Genomic DNA, 12,491 nt, shown 5'->3' with positions numbered 1-12,491 from the left:
TATTTTTATTTCTTTTTTTTTTTTCAGTTTTCAGAATTCCCTGCAAAAAGAAGAGCAAATACAATTTTAATGAGTCTGTCTGGTTAATGCTTCCTCTGTGTGGAGCGGATCACTTATTTTAATTTCTAATTAACACATTGCTATTTACTCTCCTGGATCTTTAGGCCTCATCACAAAGGGATAATCCGGGCAAATTGAGAGTTTATGCGTCCCTTCCACTTTCCATCGTGACACTATATAGCTCACGAGTCGTGTTGAAATTGTCAAATTAAGAAGGATGTTGACACTTTTGCCAAGAAAACTATTCAGCCAGGTTATATCATTAGCATGCAACAATAGTTAGAGTAACATATCCAAACTATCAAAGAATGAAATGTGAAAGAGCACAATATCAGAAATATTAAAAAGAGATAACCACATCTGACAAGAAATAATGTAATTTTTTATCTATTATTTTTTTTTACCTTACATTTTATTGTTCATTATAAAACTCGGGCCCCAATTTACAACTAAGTGCATATAAACAGGGATTGTTGTATATACAGAAGGACCACAGTACCCCTGGAGTTGACCCACACAATAAAAGCTAAAGCATCATTGTCTAATTCAGAATGTGTCAGGATCATTTCTCCTCATAAAAGCAGACCCCTCAATTTATCATGAAAGGACGGTTGAACGTAAGGATCAGAAACAAAGGCTGCATCCTATTTGTGAAGCAGGATCCTTAAAAAGATTTTCCAACCACTTCCCATAAATGGGGTGGCGGGAAGTATTTAGGCTACCCGAAGTATATCACTAATGAGAAAAGACAAAAAGGATTCATGTGCATGTTTTATGCAATCTCTTTTTTGGTGTAGATGAATAATTATTTATGATTGCAAAGCCTAAAAGGGAGGCAAGAAGATAGCAACTGCAAAGAGACTGGTGAAAAATTTAAGAAGGAAGTTAAATTAATATTTAAGGGAAGATGAAATATTAAATGGAAACAAATGAGCAAAACATTTAAAACAGCATTATGAATAACAGTAGTGAGTGCCATTAAATTGGCCCTAGTAATTTGTGCTAGTTGCTGCAGTAGCCGTAAGGTCTTGCTCATACTTGTAATGGTGCGAATCGAGGACTCCAACAATTGTTTTCCACCATGCCAGTCATGAAATGAGGACACTGTGTCTGTAACCCAGAGCTAACCTCCTATCTGAGAAATATAAGTCTTTGATTCGATGTGGTTTGTATTGTAGCCACAAGGCAGAAACAATTCATGTTTTATTGACCTTCCTCACGCTGAGGTTGGCGTTCTGAAGAGTACACATAATGACATAAACTCTGTGTCAGATTTCAGCTAATTTTTTTTTACATAAAGTAGTTTTCATATCACTGGGGTCACAGTCTGACACTCAGATGTACGATGCATTTTCACCTACTAATATTGAAACAGAGAAAAAAATTCTTAAGTGTGTACCAGCGGACGTTCATTTGTTTTCCAAATGTGAAAATAATTAAATCAGCAAACAAATAATTATTCAAGTCAATGAGAACAATTATCTCAAAGACGCCTCTGAGACTCGGATGTGCATACTGAATTGATTAATTATCTTGGTGAAGATAATTGAATGGAGTTAGATTATTTAACTGCATCCACTAAACACATCCCTGCCTCCCTTTTGATCCTGAACAACACCAACAGCATTTAGCAAATATGATTGTGAGCACTTTTGTGTGTGTTCGCAGAAAATAGATGAAAACAGCTGCAACATTCCTGGATCATAAGACCAGGGGTAGAAATAAAGAGCTGTTCGTCTTTTTTTCCGGAATCTTTACAAACTTTAGTTTTTACACCATATTCTGATCATTAAAAATCTTATCAGATCGATTTGCAAATGTATTGACATTCCGACCGTTGCTCATCGGTTGAAGTTCAGCTCTGCCAGCGATGCTGTGTCATAACCTTACTAACCTGTGGGCAGACTATTACTTACTTTTGAGCCAGACAAAGATCATTACCTCTGTGAATGATGGCAACGCAGCTGGAGCGCAGCAGCTTTATTTCCCAGCTCGGCTCGGAGGACGCAAACCATCACATCCAGTTAACAATTCCATGGCTCCCTTCATAAAGATAAGCTCTCTCAATCAGCCCCGTCTGTCTCAATCGCCACCGAGGGACCATAAGTCATCACAACCCAGGAACAGAGCCCTCTTTATTCACATGTGATTGACACCATTTAGATGATTCAGCCAGAATCACTGGGCTGTTTATTTCCTCCGTGGACCACTGTTTTCTGATTATGGGAGTTCATTAAATATTTATTTTTGATATCAGCATATTCATGTTCATGTAATCAGTCTTTTTCTCTCTGAGCAAATATTGGGCCATTTCATGTGGAATCTTACCAAGATGAATGAAGTCAGAGGCTGTGACATTTTAATCAGAGCGAGCATTAGAAGCCAATTGTCACTGTCAAACCACATGAAGGTCATCTCAGTTGGTAAGAGTCAGCTTGCTGTAACATTTAAGCCGTACATCCTAATAATTGGTTTACATGTGAGATGTGGTTGATATTTTATGTATAAGCACACATTCTATTCAAGGCCTTTTATTCTATTAACCTGTCTTGTCTTTATTAGATCCTTTCTAAGATAATTCCCATATGGCTTAGCCTTTGATAAATATGCTTTTAGGTCTACCTAATTAATGCATTCCACTGTGATTTTCTTCACTTGTCACCCACTCTTTAACCTCACAGCGAAGGAACAGACTTTTCCTACTCAAATTAAAGGTCCTCTGAGACGCTGTACATGTGTGAGCTAATGATGTAGTGAGCTGCGCAACCTGATATCTTATCTTGAGGGCCTTGTTGAAATGTTTTCAGTAAAAATTAATTGCATGACCTCACTATCATGGAATGTGGATATATTCCAAGCAAACATGTTTTAGTTTATTGTGCCAAAATTAAGTGATAATTCTGACTTTTTCCAGTTTGATTGTCTCACAAGGGTTTTAATTGCAGCCTGATTTTGATTTATCATGTGGTTATTTGCTTTGTGAGCAGATTATCATCGTTGTTGATAAACGCAGTGCTTGTGGCCACATTAAACCTGATTGTGTTTGATGATTTGTATGAACTCGGAAGACTTAAAAATCTGTTAAACTTTAATTGGTTCCATAATGTGTCCTTTAGATTAATTTAGATTCACGTAGGCGCAGACCAGCAAAGAAATGGCATGGTGTTGAGACGGCATATCTGACGGGACACAGGAGAATATACCTCTACTAACTAATTCACGATTTACTGATTAATTAAAGCAATTCAGCATCTTTAAATGAATTACTCAGAATTTTCTTTTGCATCCAGTAGAACTACATTTTCCAGCCCTGTGACCAAGGGACCATTCATTGGTATAATGAATGGGATGAGATGACGATCAGCACGTAGACTCTTGGCCTTTTTCATCACAAAATTTGCTTGGATAGAGAATGGCCAGCTGCACTCCTAAGTGCACACCAATGCATTGCTTTACGGGTAAAGTGATATATTATTTCAGAACATTCCATGCTCATGTATTTTGAATTACTCAGTTGCCATCTGTCATCATAACATGTTACAGTCAGGTTAAACAGGTGGGATGAATTTAGAAATGTACCGTAGGACTGCTCCAAGTCCCAAGTTGATGGGTGCTGAGGCAAAGTATTCACAAACGGTAAACAGTGTGCTTAAATATATTCAGGGCAAAAGAGGTCGGGCAAAAACATCTCAGTGTGTTTGGTAGTCAGTAAAGGGATGGAAGAAAAAAATAAGATATAAATGAACATTTTGTTTAAAGGTTAAATTATTCAGAAGAAGCTTCGTGACTGATGGCTTTGTCTGAACTCAGCAGGCCATGAAGAATAATTTCCATGAACAAAGAACATATGTTTTCAGAAATGTACCATTTACTGCTCTTCATGTCATAACTGACATGTTTATTGGAGGATTTTAGAGCCTTTTACCAGCTCCGAGTTCATTCAGCTGTAGATATGGGCTGTGGTTATCTTTCAGACTTCAGTGTTCTGAGTCTTCAGTTTGCCATGTGGGCCTCTAAGATGTACAATTACTCAGTCAAATCACAACCTCACGATGAGCTTTTTTAATACAGACATTATTTGGCAAGAACAGCTTTTGTTGCCGCATTCTGTTAAAAATGAGCACATCCTGATTTTTACAGAAAAATAAATTTAATTAATTTTCTGGTGACATTATTTACAATAAGGTAGACTTAGCTCAGATAATAGTAGCATTCTAATGTTTATGTTGAAATCCTATGCTAAGTAAATGAATATTTCCTAACTGAGCCCATGTGATCCACATTTGAGAGGTGTTGTAATGTGATATACATCAATGTAAAGCACTTTACCTAAATACAATAAAAGTGAATTTGCCATCCCACACTCGTATTAAAGACCAACACAATAATTCTACTACTGACTCATTAACAAGCTACAACATCATTGAGGCGAAACAGAATTTTTAGATTTGACTTAGATATCAAACAGTGTTAAATACATGATTTGTCAAAATGCCAAAAAAATTTTCACAATTCAAGCTGGCTCAAACCCCTCAGCTAACACGAAACTCTTTGAAGTACACTGTCAAGTCAGCGCGTATGAAAAGTCGACAACTGTCAGTGCGTGCATCATATATCCAGTCAGAGATGAGAAAAACCAAAACTTATAAAGACTCCTTCTGCCTCTGTTTTACTATGAATGTTTATGCTACCATCCACGTAAAACAATAAACACAAAAGCCTCTGTTTTCTCTCCCCGACTTCAAGTCCTCTAAAACATGTATTCACAATTACAGCCAAACAGTGGAACTACAAAAAGACTTTTCCTTGTCTTTTCAAAAGACAAAATATTTTCTCTGCTGTGTAATTCTCTTCTCTGTATTTCACGAGATACTGACCTAAAAAGGTTGATCAAAGACTGTTGGAACTCTACAGCCTGTAGCAACCAATAAATTGGTCCATTCCATGTTTTGCACTGACAAATTATTCTCCAGAGTACGAACATTCTTGGTAGCAACTCAATTAGCAAGAGACAGATGTAGCAAGAACTCACATTATTGTTTCATAGACGTTTCAATATTTTATCATTCCAGTGCATGTTGGCACGGAGCCTTTTATGTCATAGGAATGGTAGCTGTTTGCTAATTCTCAGAAGAAGTAATAGTTGTTTTGGTCTCCTTTTGCAGAATTGTGGGATAAACGCACTCCATAAAAGGCTGAAGGCTTTTGCACAGTCTTGTAATGGCCTTCGGCATCCAGCTGTTTTAACGGTAGTGTTAAAAGTCAATATTTCTTGCTGTGGCTGAGGGGAGAATCGCCCCCCTCACGGTCAGTGTAAAGAAATGTCGGCAAAGGAAAGTTGAGATATTATACACATTTCACTGCAACCTTTTATAATGTTTGTATCTTTAAACTTGATGCGTGTTAACACGAATGGATTGAACGCTCACTCGTTGTCTGTGACTGAACGCTCACAGTATATATTCCACCAGGGAATATATACCCATCATTAATATGCGTGGCTCCCCCTTGTCTCTGTTTGGGCATTTGATATTAACCCTCAGAAACACTGGTGACCTTTTTGCACAAAACCATATGGTTAACAATGAGCGATCTCTCTGCCGTTCAAGCACCATTTACTTCAGAAAGGGAAAAAAAAGAGCTTTGTAGCACAACTTAGTGAAGACAGGTGAACACATCGAAGCGTTCTGGTCAGCTCTTGGACTGTAGAAATTGATTGAGTGAATGTAGCATACATAAATTTGTCCTCCTCTCTTTTTCTAGCCCTTCAAACATTCAAAGTAAGTCATGTACATGTTGGACATTTTTTCTTCAGTGTATTTTGCATTTGTACTTGTGTATTGCATGGTATTGACTGCATGAAATAAGATCACTCTCTTGTTTTTCATTACTAACTGAATGGAGAGAGGGATGTTGTTGCACCAATGCATCACACTGCAGTAACAAATAACTCCAACATGAGGCAGGAGCAACAACACACATGGCGCTCCTTCTGCTGTGTGATTATCAAATGAAAGCAGAGCACAAAACAACTTCATGGGCTTACTGTAGATCTGCTGAGAACATTTGAGAGTGCCAACCTTCATAGTTGTTTAATTAAGTATGTCCTCAGCTTTTAATGATACTAATAATTATTAAATACTTATCAATGGAGCATTATACTCTAAACAGTGGATGAAATGAATGAGCATTTAGTTCAGATGTCTTCTATTTTTAATGACATGCAGTCACAACAAATGATATCCCATTTTTTTTCTCATCACAAATGTATAGCATGTACTTTGGTTTACTGTGCAAAACAGATGTGTCCAAGATAATACTGACAAAAAATGACACAAAAGTTTCTTGCAACATTATTTGGACTCATGCGAATGCAAGTATTTTCTACCGCTTCATAGGACATACTGCACTTGTGCATTTCATGTATTTAGCCACCTGCAACATAACGAGTCTGAATGGCACTTTAAGATGAAAATCCACAACTGCCGTAATACAGCTGCAATGCTCATCACAGTTTGAGGTTGAGTTGCAATATTTGGATCATTTAGATCAAAGTAAAAGTTAATTAAAAAATTAAATTCCTGAAAGCAGAGTGCTCCTCCGTAGCGGCATGTGAAAATGTCTTGCAGCGTAGCTTGAAGAAGACAACCAAAAGGTTGACGAAGACATCAAACAATGCTGCCTCCTCCTGTGAAAATCCTGGATCATTTCTTTGGGAGGCAAGTTTGTCTTTTAGCTGGCAGAGATTTCAGAATTGGTGTTCCACTTAGCAGCATGGAGGCACCAGTGGAGAGCAACCCGGACAGGCTTCCCAACCGCAAACCTCACCTGGAACAGATCATTAGGACTGTGCCAAAGATGGATGGCAACTTTCTGCACGACTTACTGGCCACCAGTGTAAGAAAGCCAGGCTTTCCTCTGGTCCCTTGGCCTGCCTGCTGACCTGCTCCTGGATCTTAGTTAACATTCAGGGAGCCCTGACCTGAAAAGCAAGCTTGCCAGCAGACCCAAGGTCCCACCCTCCCCAAAGAAATTAGAGGCAGTAATCTTTCAGGAACAACTCGCTAACCCTCCCAGACCATGTAAATGTGATAGATGCAGCTGATTGCCCTGCTTCTGTTTTGCAGCCCCTCTGTGTCTCGCTGTCAAACGGCCATGGCAGGTTGTGTCCAATTTGTGTGTATTTGACAGCTCAGAGGTGACAAATGATGGGTAGGGCTAAGAGAAGGTTACATTTAAACACAGCACAGGTCAATGGGGTAGACGGCTGAATGCTAAATCATTGTCAGGGAAACTAATGATATAACATTATAGGACAACAGGGCAGGGTAAAAGATAAAGTGCAGCATGTCATATTGATACTATACTCAACCAATGTCTCTTTTAACTGCACATTCATCTTGATTTTGCATAGACATTCACATATTCTAGTCACCGCTGCAGCGAAACACAAAGGAATCTCATCCAAACAGCTATTTATGCAGCTTGATCCTTTTGTGTAGCACAAGAATACTGTGACAATACGGTTCAGCATTATTTTGTTCCTGCCGATATAATGACAATTTATCATTTTGCCCTTTCCGTATAATACTACTGAGACTTTCCGAGTTTTCCTTGATTAAAATACAAAATACACTTTGCTCAGCATTAGAAACAAATATTTAATTCACAGGGTCTAACATGCGTTGCACCTGCTGTAGCAATTTCAAAAACACACAGGAACTCTGAATAACCAACACAGAAAGAGCCTGGGAGCTGAAGCATGAGTTGTGGCATCTTGACAAGTCTTTAAGTAATTCTTACAAGAACAAACACCCTTAGGCTCACTTGCTTCATTGCTTAAGTCAAAACAGGGAGTACACACAGCCATAAGGCTGCCACTGAAATCAGACAGGTATGGACCACTAATTTAATCAGATATGTTGACACATTTTATTGTCATCACTATTCTGTTGATGGGACGCTTTAGTCAACATACGTGTGTTCACACTGGCACCAAAATGCTTTTTGTTACAAGGAAAAGACATTTTGGCTGCTAATAACAACTATTAGTGGAACCTACCTCCGTGTAGCTGGAGGTTATGTGGACATGGAGAGTCCGGGAAGCTCAAGGACGGCTCACACTCCCAGATTAAACAACATTCACTCTCTGTCAAATGCCTGGTTCCCAAAACTGCCAAGCCAGAGGAAAATGAGCCCCCACACGACCCTGGCTGTGGATGATAGGATAAAACATAAGATAGTTGTGCCTGAAGGAGACACAGTGTAACGAAATAATCTTTAATCTCTGTCCCTTCAAGGCACTTTCAACACCTGTTATTCTTGATGGTGCTGTGAGAGAGGGCAGCTCGCAGATTCATTTTAAGCCTGGTAATTATGCCACTAATTATTCACTTTGGTGGAGGGTGATTTCCAATCCTCGTTCAGGTGAATACTCATTTGTGTGTAAACCAGCTGTGGCCAAAGCAGCTTGGTGGAACAGTTGTTCCACTCCTTTTTCCCTCGCAGATATTTGACCTCTTGTCATGTTTGCAATCTGTACATTGGGGGGGGGGGGGCAGGAGAAAAACAGCCAGAAACTTTTAATTGCTCAACAGAAACTGAAGTGAAAGGCACAGGTTTGTGCCATCTGTTCAGCTCACATCATATCTTTAGCAACAAAACTTCCTATTTAATACACATGCAGCAGTCTGCATGATGAACCTATGGGGCTTTAGCGTCTCTAATAGAAGAGTTGTTGCTATGCTATCCTGTGTAACAAAGAGATATTAATTCTCTTAAATTAATGAGTACTCATGGTGTTTTATCTCTCACTCTTTAATAATTAATGAATCAAGATATATTCTTTTCATTAAACGGGTTCCATTCATAATCACAGCTTTGGGGCCTAAAAGCCCCCAGGACAAATACTTCTGCTCTTTGACTATATTTAAATCAATTAGTAGAAATACAACATCAAATACTATGCCTCCATTAACAGATCTTTCATGTTGAAAGTGAGTATCATTAATACTGCATCTCCAGTCATATTAAAACAATTACTTTCTGATGTTGTGGAGTTGCTTTGTTGCACAGGTACGGTGAGTTTTAGGTAAAAAAAATAAATTGTTGTCGGGCAGTGTTGAAATTCTATTGTTTCGATATGAAATGGCACTTTGCGAAATGTTGAAATGTGTAAAACTGAAAAAAAATAAATCTGTATTTGTGCATAGATCTCTAATGTCTCAGCTTCTCTCTGTGTTGCTGTGGTTTTAAATTTCCCAGCATTTTGTTCATAAATGATAAAGATCACATATGTTCTATGATATTTCAGCAATAAACCCAATAAATGACAGAAACTTCAGTTCAAATTATTTTTGAAAGCCTCTTAGGTTATATGTAAGAGTATATACAAACAACAACTATGTTTGTATGAATTGAAGATTTGTTGGGTTTGTTGGATTACTCAAACAAGTTTTAGAGGATGTGCTTGAAAATTGTTTCCAGATGTGAGGCATTGTCCCATCAAGCACTGTCTTTTGATGTTGGATCTGGACACATTCATTTTTTCATTCAGGTTTGCTGAAAGTTCCACGATCAAGGACCTCTGCTTTTGTGCTTATGAGTGACAGCGCCGTCGGGGGGTTGGTGGGATAGATGCTAAATAAACTACTCTACTCGTGCTAATCTTCATGTGTTTTCAATAGCTCTTGGAATTCAGGCACATGCAGCTTTGTCTTGGACTTGTTATGATAAATTAATTGTTAGTTTTCATGGGATATGAGGACATTAGGAAAAATACAGAATGTCACCAGACTTATCCTTTAAGCACACAAGATTCATTAGGGATTTAGAGTTTATGTTAACATTTGGATTGTAAGTGTCGTAAGGAGCACAACTAGTCATTGATAAAAATTTGACTTCAGTCATAAAAAAATGATCATCACATTAAAATCATCACTGACTGGGGTGTTGATATAAAGCCTTTTATACACTAAACATTTGCAGAATAATGAGAGTTTGCCATTAAGTTCATGCAGATAACTCTCCATCTGTCATAAAATAATTTGAAAAGCACATAAAATCAGTCCTTCAATGCAAATCACCACTGTAATACTATGCAAAACTAATGCAGCACATTTAAAGCTAATCTCGAAGAAACTTAAAGTTGGGGTAAATTTGTGTTTACAAGATTGAAACCACTGAAAAGGATTACAGTTGTTTTTCACTAAAAAGCCAGACTTTGCTGTGGAAGCACTGCTGCTACAATAAAGATGCTCTGCAACATCATGTCTGCTGATTGCTATCCTCTCTAGGCAATGTCGATTTTGTGGAAGCACTTGCAGATTAAGTCGGTCGGACGTCAAGGGCCCTTGTAGAAGCCTCTGTCTTGTCTTAGCGAAGGGTCCGTAAGCCCTTGTCTATTACTGGAGACACCCCAAGGACAGATGTTTTAGGCTTAGGGGGGTGATAGAGAATAATAGCACATTAGATTCATAATGTATCTTGGTTGCAGGACTCGGGGGAGACAGAACTCTCGGGTAATCCAAATTCACCTCGCTCTCCCTCATTTCCTCTGTTCTTTCTTGCCTTCCTTCGCTGTATTCGGAGTTGTGTCCTCTTGAGGTTCTGAGTCTTAGCCCCAAGCTACACACTGCTCAGTCCATTCATCAAAAGCATGACCCCCTTCAGTCAGGGACAGGATGCTATGGTTTAATGAACGTATGCGTGTCATATCTCTGTACATAGGAGAGGGAATCTTTGCTTATTACAGGCCTACATAACACATAAAACAACAGAACGCTCTTCTTTGTCTTCTGTGTCCCTGTCGCTAGTCCTCTTCCTATAGATGTAATTATTCAACTAAAAACAACTTTAGATGGCTGAATCTCATTGTGTTATATGAGGCTTCAACATTTAATATTCATCAGAAATGGGTGTGTGTTTCTGATGTTGCAGAAAAAAGGCCCTGAAAGGACAGAAGTTCTGTTGTTTAATCATTTTCTAAATTTTTGTAAAAGGCTTTTCTCTGTGGTTAATATTGTCATGGAGCTAATATGTACTGAACAGTGTAGTATAGTATTCCCTTCTGAGTAATTTATTGTCATACATCATATGAAAATTGGGGATAAAGAGCTTTTAATTTTTGTCCCAGCATGAATCCATAGTGCACTAACATATGCTAGTTAAATGACATCACCAGCCCCACTGCGACCCACCCCCCTCACCAGTGCAGAGTCCCCACCTCCATTTCCTACCCCAGGCCAAGGGTACACCTTGATGAGTGAAGAGGGAGGCTAATTCCGTCCTCGGGCTTAATTAATCCAGTGTCTTTTTTGATGAATGGCTCCCAAATTGTGCAGTAACAGTGGTAATTTTTTTTTTCATGTCTTGAGGGGGCTGTGGAGCTGTGTGTTGACACTGAGATAGGAGAAAGTCAAAGTGAGAGGCTTGACTTCGGGCTTTGTTTGCAAAGTTGTAGTCCTCTGTAGACATTTTGGGCTCCGTCCTCTGACGTCAGCCCAGCTGCAGAGTGATGGTGTGCTGAAGGAAGTATGTGTCCATAGATTTCTCCTATCTAAGATCACCATAGGAGTCCAATGACTTAGACGCAAGCTGGGTTTGTCACTATTGCCAAGCATGATTTGTTGTGTGTAAATACACAGAAAGCTATGTAATGTTCTTTCTGCTTTACATGAATATCTGCCTCAGGGATGCAACACATTACAATGATAAATCCCACGTTTGACTTGGTAATGGAGAGTAAAATTAAACGTTAAAGCTGAATTTATCAGATGCACAAAACACAAACAGATGACTTGAAAGTTAAACATAAGGCACAAAAATTTCTTCATCTTTGAGCAGATGTGATTATTTGGTAGTCACGCAAATTTTCCCATTTTGTGACTGTGCCCACAGACTCATGATTGTTACTCCCCACAGATTCAGGACTCCTACTTTTCCCCAGTTTAATATGAATCATTTAATCACAAAGCCGTCTGTTTTAAGTATGCATTGTCCTAACAGTGGTAGCACTTAAACCTAACGATGTCATAAATTTTTCTGGATAATGTGGCAGGCGTTAAGGGAGCTTCGGCAGGTGGGGTGAGGGTCCGGTGATTTGAGAGGAACGATGATGAGATTCGGTGGCCTAGCCCAAGCAATGAACTTGATTAAACTAATCTCATCTCTATCAAAGCATCACTGGGATCCCCCTTGTCCCATTATTCATGGCAATGGGATAATTACATCGAGATGCATGGGGCCAGACAGCTAGTCCTGTGACACGGGTCCCCAGACCCTGGGCTATGTCTCCATTTCTATGCAGAAGAGTACTTCTAAACACAGATTAATTATGGTCAATGGGATGGCTCACGTCTGTCACTCTTAGTGAGAAAAATGGAAATGATTGCCCTAAAGACAATTAAGGATATATAATAAGTTTTCTTCAA

Source organism: Odontesthes bonariensis, chromosome 7 (assembly GCF_027942865.1).
Source record: "Odontesthes bonariensis isolate fOdoBon6 chromosome 7, fOdoBon6.hap1, whole genome shotgun sequence".
In the NCBI taxonomy this organism is placed as follows: Eukaryota; Metazoa; Chordata; class Actinopteri; order Atheriniformes; family Atherinopsidae; genus Odontesthes; species Odontesthes bonariensis.
Note: the sequence above shows the minus strand (reverse complement) of the source record.